We start from the raw sequence: 14865 nt of genomic DNA, 5'->3' as shown, positions 1-14865 counted from the left end.
GCGCCGTACCTCATGACGAGCTTCGCTCATCATGAACATGCGAGCACCGCGCGCGCCCCCCTCCACCCAGCACAGCGGGAAAATAACCCCCGCAGTGAAGGGGTTAAATAAATAACATTCACAAACATTGAATAAGAAAATGAAACAATAGCAAAGGACATTAAAGAAGATGGTTTGAAATAGAAAATAGATTACAAATAAACCAGGGTTAGCTAAGGAAACAAGTTGGAAATCTACCAGAAAATTGCAAGGCATTAAAGTTACACAAGACAGACAAACTAAAAAAGAACATGAATTCAGGTTCGGAGCAGAGTAGCTGACTAAAAATAATTCTTGGTTCAAAACAGTTTCAGGGGGTCAAGCTATAACGTTATGTCTGATGATATGATTTATGATTTGATCTCTAATCTAGGTGGGGATGTTTTGAAATCAGGACAGAGCACATGTCAGAACCAGGCCAGAATGTGATGCAATATTCTAGGATGCCTGTTGAGCCAAATCTCCACTGACTTGAAGATGGTAACTTTTCTCTTGAGGCCTGAGACATCTGGCAGATAAGTGTTGAAGCGGTAACAGGTCCAGAAGGTCAAATCATGACATCTAGGCCCAGCGGAGGCCACAATGCTGTTGCAGATTACTCCAGTCACCTGAACTTCCTAAAATCACCACCTATGGTAGATTTGATAGCTGGAATTTGAAATCATTCCCCAGTTCAATGAGGATTTTTTAAAATGTTTTAACTTTGGAATAGGGTAGGTGCACTTTTACTACATCCAGTTGAGATTATAGGCACAATGTTAATGTTGGCAGAGAGGGTATTCCATTGCAACAGCAACTGAGTAACCTCCCCACCAAGATTATGGTCCACCCACTCGTTTTTGCTTTGGATGGAGCATAGTTTGGCTACGGCAGAGACTTTGTCAGCTCCAAGGTGGTCACATTTCTCCGATGGACCAAGGGAGATTTAGTAATATGTCCACCCACCTAATTTATATGGGAGGAAATTGGGAGGACATTTAGAGGTTTTTCAATGCTCATCACAGCCAGGAAAAACTTGGGTGTAAGGGGCACTCAAAGTGCTCAATGCCTCCACGGCATGGGAGTGAACTCCCATGGCGAAGGGGACATTGTTTTATTTTTATTTTCAAAAAGATAATCCCGCTTTTGGAATTTCGTTTTGAAAACAGCAACAAAAAAAACAAACACATATGTTTTTTCCCCAACATGATAAGGATTCTAAGAGTACTCAGGGTTGAGCGATAAAATTACCAAAATATAGCTGAATTTGGGGGGGTGGGGTTTGGGGGGAGGAGGAAAAACGAGTTCTGCAATAAAGTGCCCGTTTTTTGTTCTAAAAATGACATCAATTAAAGTTTTGCTGTACTAAAGTCACAATATTCCCAGCTTTCAGGAACATGCAAAGCTGAATCAAAAAAAAAATGTTAATCAAAGTTTTGACATTTTTCTCAGAAGTAACCCATTTCACCATATGTTTGTGCAGCCAACCTACTTCCAGATTGTGGTGGAAACAGGTATGAAACCTATGGGTGATCCTAGAAAGCTGTAGAATTCTGAAAAGTAGTGAACATTTTGACTTCAGCGATGGATCATTTGGGTAGATCCCTCAAGGTTTCCCCAAAGAAATTACCAGTTGAAATAAACAATATTAAAAATAAATCTGAAAAAATAGCCATTTGTGACAACATTTATATCTGTAGCTTCTTGTTACAAAGACTGATTTACAAAAGCAATATACTGTTATGTCCGCTTGACTCTTTTAGTCTTGTAGATATATATAGGGTTTGTAGATTTGCCAAGAACCCGAGGTACCCAGAGCCAGCAACTGAGCTACACCTTGAAATGAAGTAAAATACAAATAGTGAAAAAATGGTATGAAGGAAACGTATGCTTTTCTGAAATGTACATAAGATACAGAGCTTAGGAGAACTGGTTATTTGTACAACTCTGAAATTGTGGGTACCCATACTAGCACACAATTCAAAAGGCATTTTGCAAAATGTCTTCTTTCTTTCACACTGGCTTACAGGTAGGCACAATTGCAGAGAAATATATAGATTATAACAAATGTTCTACTATTCTGTATTTGCACATGTCTACGGATAAAAATGGTAACTGACTTCTGCAGCTGGGCACAAAATACACCTTGAAAGCGACCTGGAGACATCATGTTTTACTTGGTAGAATCCATGCTTTTCAAAAAAATGTCAGTAGCTGTAGATTTTGGGCCTTAGCACAGCTGCCACTCAGAAAAACCTACAATACTCAGACATTTTTGATAACTAGACACCCAGGGGAGTACAGGATGGGATGACTTGCATGACTCTCATCATGTTCTTTTATCCAGAAGCCCTTGCAAATTTCAAACATTTTGTAAAAACATATTTTCCTGTGAGGAAAAACTCTGGGATCTATTCCTAAAATAATGATACCTCACGTGTGTGGTTAGATCTAGTGCCTGCACTAGGAAATGGGCCAGAACACAACATGTTCACATCACATTTTCTAAAGAAAGACATTGTTTGTAATGTGGGTAGCTATGAAGTTTTTGCCCTAGCACAGCCAGACCCAAGGAAACATAGCAAACCCAGACATTTCTTAAAACTCTGTGTCTGGGGGAACCCAGAGTGGTCTGCCTTGCATGAATCCCATTACATTTTCTTACCCACAAATAAACTCAAACTTTGGCTAAAATCACTCATGTGGAAAAAAGCTTCCGGAATCTATGGGAGCCACAGATTTCCTGCCACTCGTCATTTCCCCATGTCTCCTGATAAAAATGGCACCTCACTTGTGTGGGAAGGCTGAGTACCCACAGTAGGAAAGAGCCCAAAACACAACATGGACACATCACATTTTTCCACTAAAGACTTGAATCTTTTTTTGCAATGTGGGTAGCTGTGGATTGTGGGCCCTAGGTCACAGCCGGCACAGAGGAAAACCTTCCAAACCTGCACATATTTGAAAACTCCATAAGTCCAGGGTGGGGTGACTTGAGGTTCTCACCAGGTTTTCATATACAGAAGCCCTTGTAAAACTCAAACTTTGTCTAAAAGCACACATTTTCCTCATATCTCTTTGGGCAGAGCTTCTGGACTCTGTGGGGAGCCAAAATGTCCTACCACCCACGGTTTGCCAAGTCTTCTGAAACAAATAGTAGCTCTCTTCTATGAGTAGGTCTAGAGTCCAAGTCAGGATATGGCCCAAAATACAACATAGACTCATCGACTTTTCCACCCATAACTGGCCCTTTTTTATACATGGGTGGCTGTAGATTTTGGACCCTAGCTCAGCTGGCACCTAAGGAAACCTAGCAAACCTGCACATTTTTTAAAACACACATCTGGGAGAATCCATGGTGGTGGGCTTTGCTGGATCCTTCCATGTTTTCTTCAACACAATGACCTGCAAACATCAAACTTTGGATAAAATCACATTTTCTTCCATTTCTGTGAGGTAAACTTCAGAAAACCACAGCAATCCACAACATTCCTACCACCCAGCCCTCCCCCACCTTTTCCAATAAAAGCACTACCCCACTTGTGTAGCTGGGCTTTGCCCCAGTGGCAGGCGGTCAGCAAACCAGGGTCAGTGGGTGTCCCACGTTGTGACTCTCATTGATCCTGCTTTGATTTATGTCTATCAGGGGTGGATTGAGAGTGCTTACCCAAAATCTGCCCCAGGGGGACTTAAAGGTCATTTGATTCCTGGGGAAAAATTGACCCAATTTTTTTTAAAGGGGTTGACTTACCCAGGTATTTCACCATGATTTCACCCCAGAACAGGGGGATCAGTCTTTCTGCCCTGAAGGGTGATTTAAGGTGTTTACACAAAATCTGCCAGAGGGACAGAAAGAGTATACTAAATAGGGTAACCCGTAGGACCACTGGACCCGTGTAGAAAATGGGACAGGAGAAAATGGTCACAGTAAAATGTAAAAATGTAAATTGATACTTGTATAGCGCAAGGGTCTCAAGGCGCTTGTACGAATACCGCTGTGGAACCCATCCTGGCTTTCCTTGTGAGGCGTCCACTCCTGGGCACCCCCAAGGTGGAGGCCAGGCATCCTTAGCATTGTGGGGGCCGTTGTGGAGATTAAGCAAGCTATTGCCCAGAGTGGGACTCCAAGATTGGAATAGGCTCCGAGGCGAGAATTATCAGGTACGTGGAATTTTGAGCTCAACACCCGCCGAGGCAGGGAATTGAACCCTGGCCCCAGGATAGACCTCTGCATCAGGGTCTGCCGCTCTAACTATTGAGCCACACTTCTCCACAGTGGCTGACTGATTATACATTTACATGTATGGAAATGAATTCAAAGACATAAAAAAAAATCATAATGTCTCATCATAGTGTAGTGATTCACTGTGATTTAATATTGCATCACAGAAAAAGAATCAATCCAAACATATAAATACGAAATTAATCAATATTGGTGAACATCAGTGCTCTGAGAGAAGAGGGATTGAGTGCTCTGGGAGAGTTGAGTGATTGTGCAAGAGGGCAGAAAGGCAATGTGGCTGAAGTATATCAAAATAATTAAGAACCAAACCGGTCTTTAACTTGACATACAACTATATACAAAACATAACAAATTAGGCACAGATAAACATGTCTTTGTTGCCCACGTTTGATACAAATTTTTTGATATGTCAAGGTTTAGACCCCTATTATCATTATGGGGTCTTCATCAGGACTCAAAGTTATGGTGTGGGAGGGATGGGGGCACCTAAAAGCAAATAATCTAACAAAAGGTGACGAAGCGGCCCACACGGGCAATATATACAGTTGCTGGTGTCCAGTTAGTTTTTCTGCCAGCAGGGGGAGGCAGAAGACTTTTATAGTTGGGGGGAGAGAATATACTAGCCACCCCCCCCCCCCCCCCCCAAAAAAAAATACTCACTGGTGTCTAGTGGGTGGATGCCCTCCTCTGGCAATACCCAAGCAGGGATCCGCTAAGGAAGGATACCATTAAAAAGGGAGAATTCTCCCCTTTCAAACTTCCAGCTGTACCTCACCCATTCAAATCTGTGCTTGAGGGGTTGAGATATGCACCCCAGTACCAATGCAGTAAGAGTTAAATAAGTTGATTGGCTCATTTCACTTTCACTCTCATTGTAATGACATCAGCAGGCAATGCAGGCTGATCTTTATTAGAAAGCAAATAAAAATGAATCAGGCTGCTTGAGGTGCTTTTTCTCAGTAGCATGCATTGAAACCAAGAAAAGGGAACCCTCTGGTGGCAGAGCCTGAGGGATTTTCGGCCCCTAGTGATTGTGCTGGAGCTGACCAGAGCACCCGAGGGCTGCTGCGATGTTTGCTCCAGAATGTCCTTGGCATGAACGGGGTAAAATTAGGTAGCAAACATGGTTTGCATACAGTGGGTTTGGTGCCTGCCTTTAATTTAATTTAATCTTATGTTGCTAATCAAAGAGGTAACCGGGTTGTCAGGGAACAATTCTGGGAATTCATCATAGATTTGTTGATAACCCACATTTCTATCAACTAAAAGTATCTGTTGCTTATTGATAGACTCTAGCCTGATGTAAAGTTATTTTTGGTAATGTCATCCCAACAACTTTGATCCTCTCTTTACAACATAAACGTTTCTGTTTATTAAGCAATCTTTGATGTTAATGCAGACTTTAACCCACTATTCAAGGAGAAAGAGATCCTTGTTATACCCACTCGGTGAATACCAGGTGATTCTAGAATGAGATCATCAGTTTTTTGGAACTGCTTGAAATCAGCTCCAGAAAGCAAGATGCATGGTGAACAAGAATCTGCGAACACAACAGCTGCATTTCCATCCAAACATACTTTGCATTCAGGGTAATTTTCCCTATCATTACGATTTACATTATTATGCACCACAACTGACGAATACACACTGCTAACCCCACTCACACCTAACCACCCCGAACAGTCAATGCATGCAAGATCGCCATCGAATGCGCTCACGGTAGTCTCACTAAACGTCAATGGCATGGCACACTTTATCAAACAGAAGAAAATACTTTGTGCCTACGTACCCTACATCCTGACGTATCACTGATAAAGGAAACACAGCTGTCTAATGCAGAAAGCTGAATGTAACACTGCAATTAGGTCACAAAGAAATACCAAGCTCACAAACAGAAACTATCAGATGCATCACAGACACCTGCAGTGACCTCCTCCCAGATGAGAGGTGTAGCAGTTCTAAAACAACAACAACTCACACCCAAGGCACATGAAGTATGGCATGACCTGCTAGGTCACTACATTTTCATAAGAGCGACTATTCAACATAAAACCCACCTTATAGGTTTAATTTACAGCCCAGTTTAAGACAAGTGAGATACCTTCTGGGGTACCTCAGGGATCTTGCTCCAATGCCCTCGCGCAAAAACACTACTTGGTGGAGACTAGAACAATATACCTGACCCACACATGGACAAATCAAAACACCCACATACATCCAACCAGACAGGTAGAGGTCTCCTTACAGACCTCACAGCTGATGTTTCCCTATAGGACCCCTGACTTCTCTTCCACCCTATCACACAAGACTATACCTTCATTACCTGCATGCATGGCACATGGTCATGAATAGTCTTTTTTTCTAACGTTGGCACATCTCCTTCTCAAAGTTACCAACACCACTATTATATCAAGTGGGATATCAGATCATGTTGAATCCAATTAAACTGGATTAAGGCATGGTAAAACCGCTGGGGGAACAATGGAAGCTTAAGAAGCTTAACCTATGCTATTGCAAAATGCCCGCTGACGAACATTGGCTGGCCTTCATTCTAGACACTTTTTTAGATGAGAAAAAACACACAGTACCCTTCACTCAGAGAGTATAGGCAGCAGCTATGGTAGGGATTGGGGGGGGACTCATACTGGACTTAGCCATATTCAAAAAGACAGCAATCACCAACTAAAAGTCATAGAAGTCTATCTCCTTACGCTCACAACTAACTACGAAAGGACACAGAACCCCACAGACCTCAATGAGAAGGTGGCGCTTTCCCTAGACATGGAGAAAGCATTTGATAGAGTAGCGTTACCCTACATTTTCGGGCTTATCACTCTGATCAGCTTGGGTCACAATTTACTGACTACGGCAAAACTTCTTTATGCATCACCCTCAGTGAAGGTCGGGTGCAACAGACAACTGTCAGTGACTTTGGAGATCTGACAGAAAACGTGACAAGGCTGTCCACTTTACCTGTTGCTATTCGTACTCACCCTTGAGACTAAGACACAAACCATTTGCAAAAATGCAGTCATCATGGTTGTCCAGAACACAGCAGGAAAACAAAAACTCTTCCTCTATGCAAATGACATCCTCCTCACACTGTCCAACCCACGCCACTACTTTCCCTCTCTTACACAAACCATCTCTCACTTTGCTCAATTTTCTGGGTACAGAATCAATTGGGATAAATACGATGCTCTTCCCCTTACACAATACATGACTGTGGCAGTGATCATAGGCCTTCACTTAACTTGAAAACCCACCTGAATTAAATATCTGAGCATAAACATCACTCCTGGAACCAATAATATGATAAAAATTAACCGGAACCCATTGATAGCCTCCATAAAATTGGACATCACCAGAGGAAACTCCCTCAACATCTTGATGTGAGGCATAGTTGGGAGATCTCTCTCCCAACATGTCCACACTTGAGACCCCATCTCTCTTCTACCATGACCACACATGAGATCTCACATATGATCCTCCCGAAGCCCACTGTCCAAAATTTGAACCCCACTCTCTACCCTAACCCCCCGCCTAGACCTGCCAGATCCTTAAATCCATATTCAGAACCTGATAATCTCTCCCTCTGCCTTGAGTACTCCTCTCCATGCTCAAAATCTGATATTCTCTCCCTCTTCCTTGAGTACTCTTCTCCTCCTTCGGACATCTCAGGCCCTGCTATATGCTCTCAAAGAGCCCCACTAAATGCAACTAACTCTAAACTCTCTAATGATGGTAATGCGGAACTCATCCAAACCATCATGCCCAACCCTCATAGAGCGCCCAGACTCATGGCCAATTCCAAAAACATCAATAACCTCTTGCAGATCCCCACTACACAACCCGCACCCACAGACACCCTGATCAAACCACACCTGAAAAGCATGCTACCTAACTGTAGATCAGAGGTGAAAAATGCCACAGACCTTGCTGATCTCACCCTCACACATCCTTATCCTCACAGAAACACGGCTCAACAACTCCTCTGCCCCTTTCCTTGACCTATTAGTCCCTCCTAGTCAAATTATCAGACTCAACGAGTTAAGTAATTGGTAGGTGGCATAGCCTGTATCTTCCAGAACTCTCTCACAGCAAAACAGTCCCCTTCAGCTAATCTCTCAGTCTGTGAATACCTATGTATAGATATCACTAGCTCACACAGACCCTTATGCAGCCTTCACATCTTCTACCACCCCCCAGGTGATAACCTCCTTCTAATCGAACAAGTTATGGAAACCATCTCCTCCAACCTGGGCCGACACTCCCCCCCAGATCTTCCTTGGTGACTTCAATCTCCACTGGAATGACCCGCACGTTCAGGCAGTTACAACCTTCAAAAAGATCGTAACCGACCTATCTCTGACCCAATTCTGCGACTGCCCCACACACAATCTGGGCTCGCCACTGGGTCTGATCATCTCCAACCACAATTCCATTCATCTCAAATCCATTCTTCCCTGTGACTGGTCTGACCATCATTTTATCAACTTCCTGATACTTGAAAGTTGGAACAACAAAACTACTCAACCATTGAAACTAAAACACTGGAAAACACCACTCCATAACACAAGCGTTATTGAGGTCATTGAGTGATGCAATCTCTGCCTTCCGCCGCCGTCTAACATGATTGACGTTCACAACCTCACCGACCACTATAACAACACAATGCTTTCGGCCTTGAATGATACGGCCCCCCCTTCAACTAAAAAGAATTCCCACAAAAGTCTCCAAACCGTGGTTCAATGACAGACTAAACGCAGACAGATGCAGCCTTAGACTAGCTGAACGCAAGTGGAGATCCACTCCCTCCATGGATCATCTAGAAACTGTACGATTCCAAAGAAGTAGATACAACTAACTCATTAGAACGGCAAAAGCCAACTTCTTCAAATACCAACTTGACAATGCAAATAATTGCCCGAAACGACTTTTTGAGCTCATTATATCACATCCAGCAACATCTCTACCCAATCTCAGCATCTCGCACCCGCAACCAAATTGCGATGCAGAGGCTGAATTCTTCCTCGAAAAGACAAACAAAATCGAATCAGATCTAAGGTCTGCTGCACTCACTCTCTCGCCCTCTTCGGACTCCTCTGTCTCCTCCCCTCTGCCCTCGCCTCAGGGTCTCTCACTCAAAAAACAATGCTTCATGGAGTCAATTCACTCCCCTCAACGACATTACCATCCGCAATATTCTCTCTGCCCTTAAAACCTCTAGCAACTTCAATGACCCCCTCCCCTCCAACTTCTTTAAAGAAATTATAGGTTCACTAGCAACACTCTGGTCCAAGATCATCAACGCCTCACTTCTTCAAGATGAGATCCCGGATTTCTTGAAGGCAGGCCTAGTGATCCCTATTCTCAAAAAACTCTCAGCTGACCCTTTTGACCTGAATAAATACAGCCCAATCACAAACATACCCACCCTAGCAAAACGTCTGGAGAAATGTGCCATGATCAACTACTCAAAGATATTGAGCAGTTCCAGCTTCTCGACCTATTCCACATTGGCCACAGCACCGAAGTGGCCATCATTCACATTGTGGACGACGCCCTCACTTTATTTGACCAAAACGATGCCTGCCTTTAATTATGCCAGACCTCTCCTCGGCATTTGACACTGTCAAACATGACAATCTACTCTTCCTCTTGGCGCGCAGGATGGGATTCTCAGGCACGGTCCTTAAATGGTTGTCCTCTTTCCTCAACAACAGAACACAAAGAGTCAAATCCAACCAGTCTCTCTCCAACCCTAGTCCCTGCACACGTTGTGTTCCCCAAGGATCCTCACTCTCCCCCACACTCTTCAATCTTTTCCTGGAAACACTGACTGAAAGTCTTAAAGCCTCCAACATCCAATTTTACATGTATGCGGACGATACCCAACTCTATATGAAAATCTCCTCCCCCGAAGACATCAAATCTCTCAACGGAAACCTTCTCAAAACCCTCAACTGGCTAACCTTCAACCATCTCAAATTAAATGCCCTCAAGACGGAATTCCTCCTCATTGCACCTGATAGGCAAACACCCACTGTTGTGAAATTTCTCTGTAACCTCACCGCCCTCAACTGCACAACTCACATTGTTGATTTCCCTAAATCACTGGGTGTTGTGCTAGACAAAAACCTAAACATGCAAGACCACATCAGATCATCGATCAAAGGAGCGTACTTCCAACTTTGCATCCTAAGAAAACTCAAACCCTACCTTCGCCAAGATGACTTTAAATTGGGGGTGCAAGCACTTGTCATTTCCAGACTTAAATACAGCAAATGACTGCGTTGTAAATGGAGTGTGTTGCAATGACTGCGTTGTAATCGTTGTTTCCCACAGAAAGCCACCTGAAAACATTTAAGGAGGTACAGGTCAAGTTTCAATTGAAACAGACGAGCTTCTGTGACTTTCCCAAACTCATCAATGACCTTACCTGACTCCACCTTGCTTCATTACTTACGAAAATGAGGCACCCTTATGGGAACTGTAATAGGGATATACAACATATTCACCAAACATGTGCACGCAATCCACAAAACAACTGAAAGAATGGTGGTCTTCATGACTCCACCTGGAGTATACCTTGGAGGACTAGCAAGACAGTAAAGGGCAATGAAAGAATTGCACCCGAAGCTAAGTTGTTAAAACATCTTACACAGGTGGAATAATTCCCTGCAACACTTACTAGACCTGAGGATGGTGATAGAGTGCTAGAGGTGCTCAAGCCCTGGCAGTGACAACTAGCACATTCTGTTGGAAAGCCACAACATGGTCCCATATTGGAAAGATGTATCTGCAGCAATATGTACAGGCATTTGAAAACAATTGGTAGGTCAGAGGATGCTCCTCCATGATGATGCAACCTTCCCAGAGGTTACCCATCAATACAAAGGATGGTTGACACAGCGCTGGCAGTATCCAAACTATGGCCCATATTTATTGGTCCATATTGGGACCAAGACCAACTTGGGTCAGTTAATTCCTGGTGCATATCATACAGGGCAAGCATCTGCAGTTGATGTTTGATCTTGCAGGATGGTCAGGAGAAATAAAGAAGGATGTTGCCAGCATACAGGGCCATACAGGTCTCTGTCTACGTACCACAGTCGAATCCTAATATTTGTCCATTGCATCAGAAACAGGATACAAGGAGCGGTGACAGGAGGCATCCCTGACGGTTGCTGTGACCTATTGTGAAAGGCGATGAGAGAGTGCCTTAAGCGCTGACCTGAGCCCGGACCTGGAATATAGCACTCAGACAACACCTGGAATTTAGGGGCCAGGCCTACCTTTATCAAGACCTCATTGAGAAGGCCCCAGTTGAAAGAGTCATATGCCTTCTTGAAATCTAGAAGGAGAAGAGTAGTTCTATTCCCATGTATTGAGAGGCAGGTCTCAGCTATGTACACTCTACGGGGGATATGCCTAGCACTCTTGTTGCGCATAAACTCACATTGATTTGGGTCAATCAGATGTGGGAGAACTGTGAGGAGGCAGTTGGCTAATATTTTTGCATCAATTATTATTTTAGAAATATTAAAGGATGTGGGGTGATAAAATGCAGAACTGTCTGGCATTCAGTCTGGCTTTAGTAATACTACTATTCTGGCCAAGTCAAGTTCAGGTGGAAAATGCACTTTATCAATCGCCTCTTTGTACACGTCGAGCAGATGGGGTGTCAGTTGGGACTGGAAATATCAGTAGTATTCAAAGAGGGAGCTGGGTGATTTCTTTAAGTGAGAGTGGGTGGTCCAGGGCTGCTCTTCCACCTCCTGTAAGCTTCAGCGTGGGTTGTCAATCATCAGCCGGTACACCCGTTCCCTCTGGGTCCTTTCTCGTGGGGCATATAGATCACATTAATATTCTTCAAATGTGGCAGCCGTGGCTGTGGCTGCCTCTGCCACCGCACCATTCTTGAACTTTATCGATAATCCTATAGGCTGCCTCCCTTGTCGACAGCCAGTAGAGCAGCTTGCCTGACTTGTCCCCCCAATCGTAGGCCATTTTTGTCATGGTTAGTCAGCATTGGCAGGCTTCATCGAGGGCTAGTTGTCGTAGGCTTCCTAGGCTCCTGCCACTCACCTGGACAGCATGCTGGAATGGGCCACTGGGGTCAATGCAGGTAACAATCAGCTTTGGGCCTCCCCGGATGTCCAAGGCCCCTGGGAAATTCACCTCCCACAAGCACGAGCCACCTGCCCGCGGCATCAGATGTATCAGACAGTGCAAATGTGGAGGATAGGAGAGGAGATCTCTGGGCACATTTACAGTGCATCCACCATCTTGGCCGGTCAGGATTTACATTATTTACTTGGAAAATGTGTTTTAAAAGTCGTAATTTGAGTTCTCCCTATATGCTCTCGCAACTAACACATTTTATTGCATTTTGTACATACCATGCTTCTAGCTTGACAATTTTGCCACGTTTCTGAATGGTTGCTATTGACACAACGGAACACTTTAATGTGCCCACTTCAGGTATCTGTTTACCTTTGTATTTTACATAGTTCTTCCTTTAATTCATTTATTTCAATTTCTGCTACAGTTTCTGTGATAGATTTCGTTTATTTAATGCACTGGGCAGTGTGCCCAACTAATTTTGCAATTTCGATAGCTTCTAGTAAATTAGGTTTCTTAGATAATAATTGTTCTTGTATGTGTATAATATTTGTGCATCTTACTGGTTGGTCTCTAATTAATGAGTTACTTAATGTTCCAAGTCACATAATCTAGATTATCCCTTTATAATGGCAATAATTATTTAAACTCTCATTTTTTATTTGGTTTCCACAAAACATCGTATGGCACACTACAACAACAATAATTGTGTCTCCAAATTGAAATTCAAGTTCTAAATATGTAATTTTGTGCACATCTAGATTTGATTCATCTCTATTCTCTTGAAATTCTGTTGGTTTGGTAATATTTTGTATATTTTTTAACCACTCAATAAAATGCTAATTTTGGGAAGTTATATATATATAATACAATCAATTTCGGACATGCACATAAAGCATATGGTAATGTTGAACCGTATAAAATCTAATATGGAATCTTTATTCATCGAAATAACATATTAACTGGTATATAGGAACTTGGGGCCAGATGTAGATGGCCAAATAGCAAGCACTAATGCTGGAATTCGCAGAATTTCAGCGTTTGCGATCGCTATTTGGCTGAGAGCAATGTAGGTGAATTAAAACCTACTAGCAAAATAAGGATTTGCAAATTTGAAATTCCTTATTTTGCTCTTGCATTTAAGGAATCGCAAATTGCGATTCCGAAAATGCAATGTAAGTAGCACAAAAGAAAGTGCACTTTAGCCTTAAGGAATCGCTAATTACCAGCAACTTCAAGTTGGTGGCAATTAGCGATTTCCTTTAAAAAAACTATTTCTTGCTTTTTTTAAAGTGCCATGTGACACTCATTCATGCCCTGAGGGCATGTATGTGCGCCCCATGTGCACACATGCACATTTCAGGCGTGCAACAGGGTGTCCTTTTGACACCCTGGCCCCCTTGAAATAGCTCCCTCTATTTGCGAATCACAAATAGTCAATATCTTCCCATTCATTCCTATGGGCCTCCTAGCCCATAGGAATGAATGGGTAGGTATTTCTTATTATCGAATCTCAATTTGCGATTCGTTATTAAGGAATATTAGGGATTCACTAATATTTTAGCGATTCCTACCTACATTCAATTTTGCGAGTCCTTAACAGCGAATGGGAAAAATTCGCTATTAAGCACTCACAAATTTGATTTTACCTACATCTGGCCCTTAAATGCTTAGATATTTCAGTCCTGAAAAGTAGAAAGTTCGGGATGGATATTTAACACCCTACAAAAAATTTTATGTGGGTGAAGAAATCTTTACTAATGTGTTTGAATAATATCAAATAAGTCTGCCATATAATATGGACACACAGTTAAACTGTTACAGTGCTCTCTTCAGTTTCCTTTCTGAGGCCTGCACCAGGGTAGACAGAAGACATGCCCAGGAGGTCATTACGCCTCTTCTGACGCCAGCTTGTACAGAGTCACGGCCCGGGAAGTTGTCCCCATGCAGCAAGCACCAATATTAGATAGGTGCTGTAATGTTCCCAGGTGTTGTGTGCAATTGCTGCTCTGATTCTTGAAAATTACTCCCATGAAACGGTAGCAAGATCTGTTGTAGAGGTGAGATGCACCACTAACATAGTGGTACACATTTGAGTTGTTGATCGTGAAGAGAATAGTCCAACATAAGAATCTCTGTTAAAGTAATCTGAGACAAAATCAGTATTCACAATAATATTTAAAATAATATTTTTATGTTCGATGGGGCAATGTACAAACAAATACTTGGCGCGGCCATGGTTCAGCATTTGCGCCGAGCTTTGCTAACCTCTTCCTAGGTAAATGGGAAGAGGAGATCAGGAGTGAGGAAAGTCTAGGTGATGATTTCGCCAAAGTAAAAACTTGGATGAGATGCATTGATGATCTCTTTATTGTGTGGGTGGGCACAAACGAGGAAGCAGTCAGCTTCAGTAACAAATTGAATAACAACACATACAATATACACCTTACTCACACCATAAGTGATCATCACATTGA

This window comes from Lissotriton vulgaris, chromosome 10 (genome assembly GCF_964263255.1).
Source record: "Lissotriton vulgaris chromosome 10, aLisVul1.2, whole genome shotgun sequence".
In the NCBI taxonomy this organism is placed as follows: domain Eukaryota; kingdom Metazoa; phylum Chordata; class Amphibia; order Caudata; family Salamandridae; genus Lissotriton; species Lissotriton vulgaris.
This window is presented reverse-complemented; position numbering follows the sequence as displayed.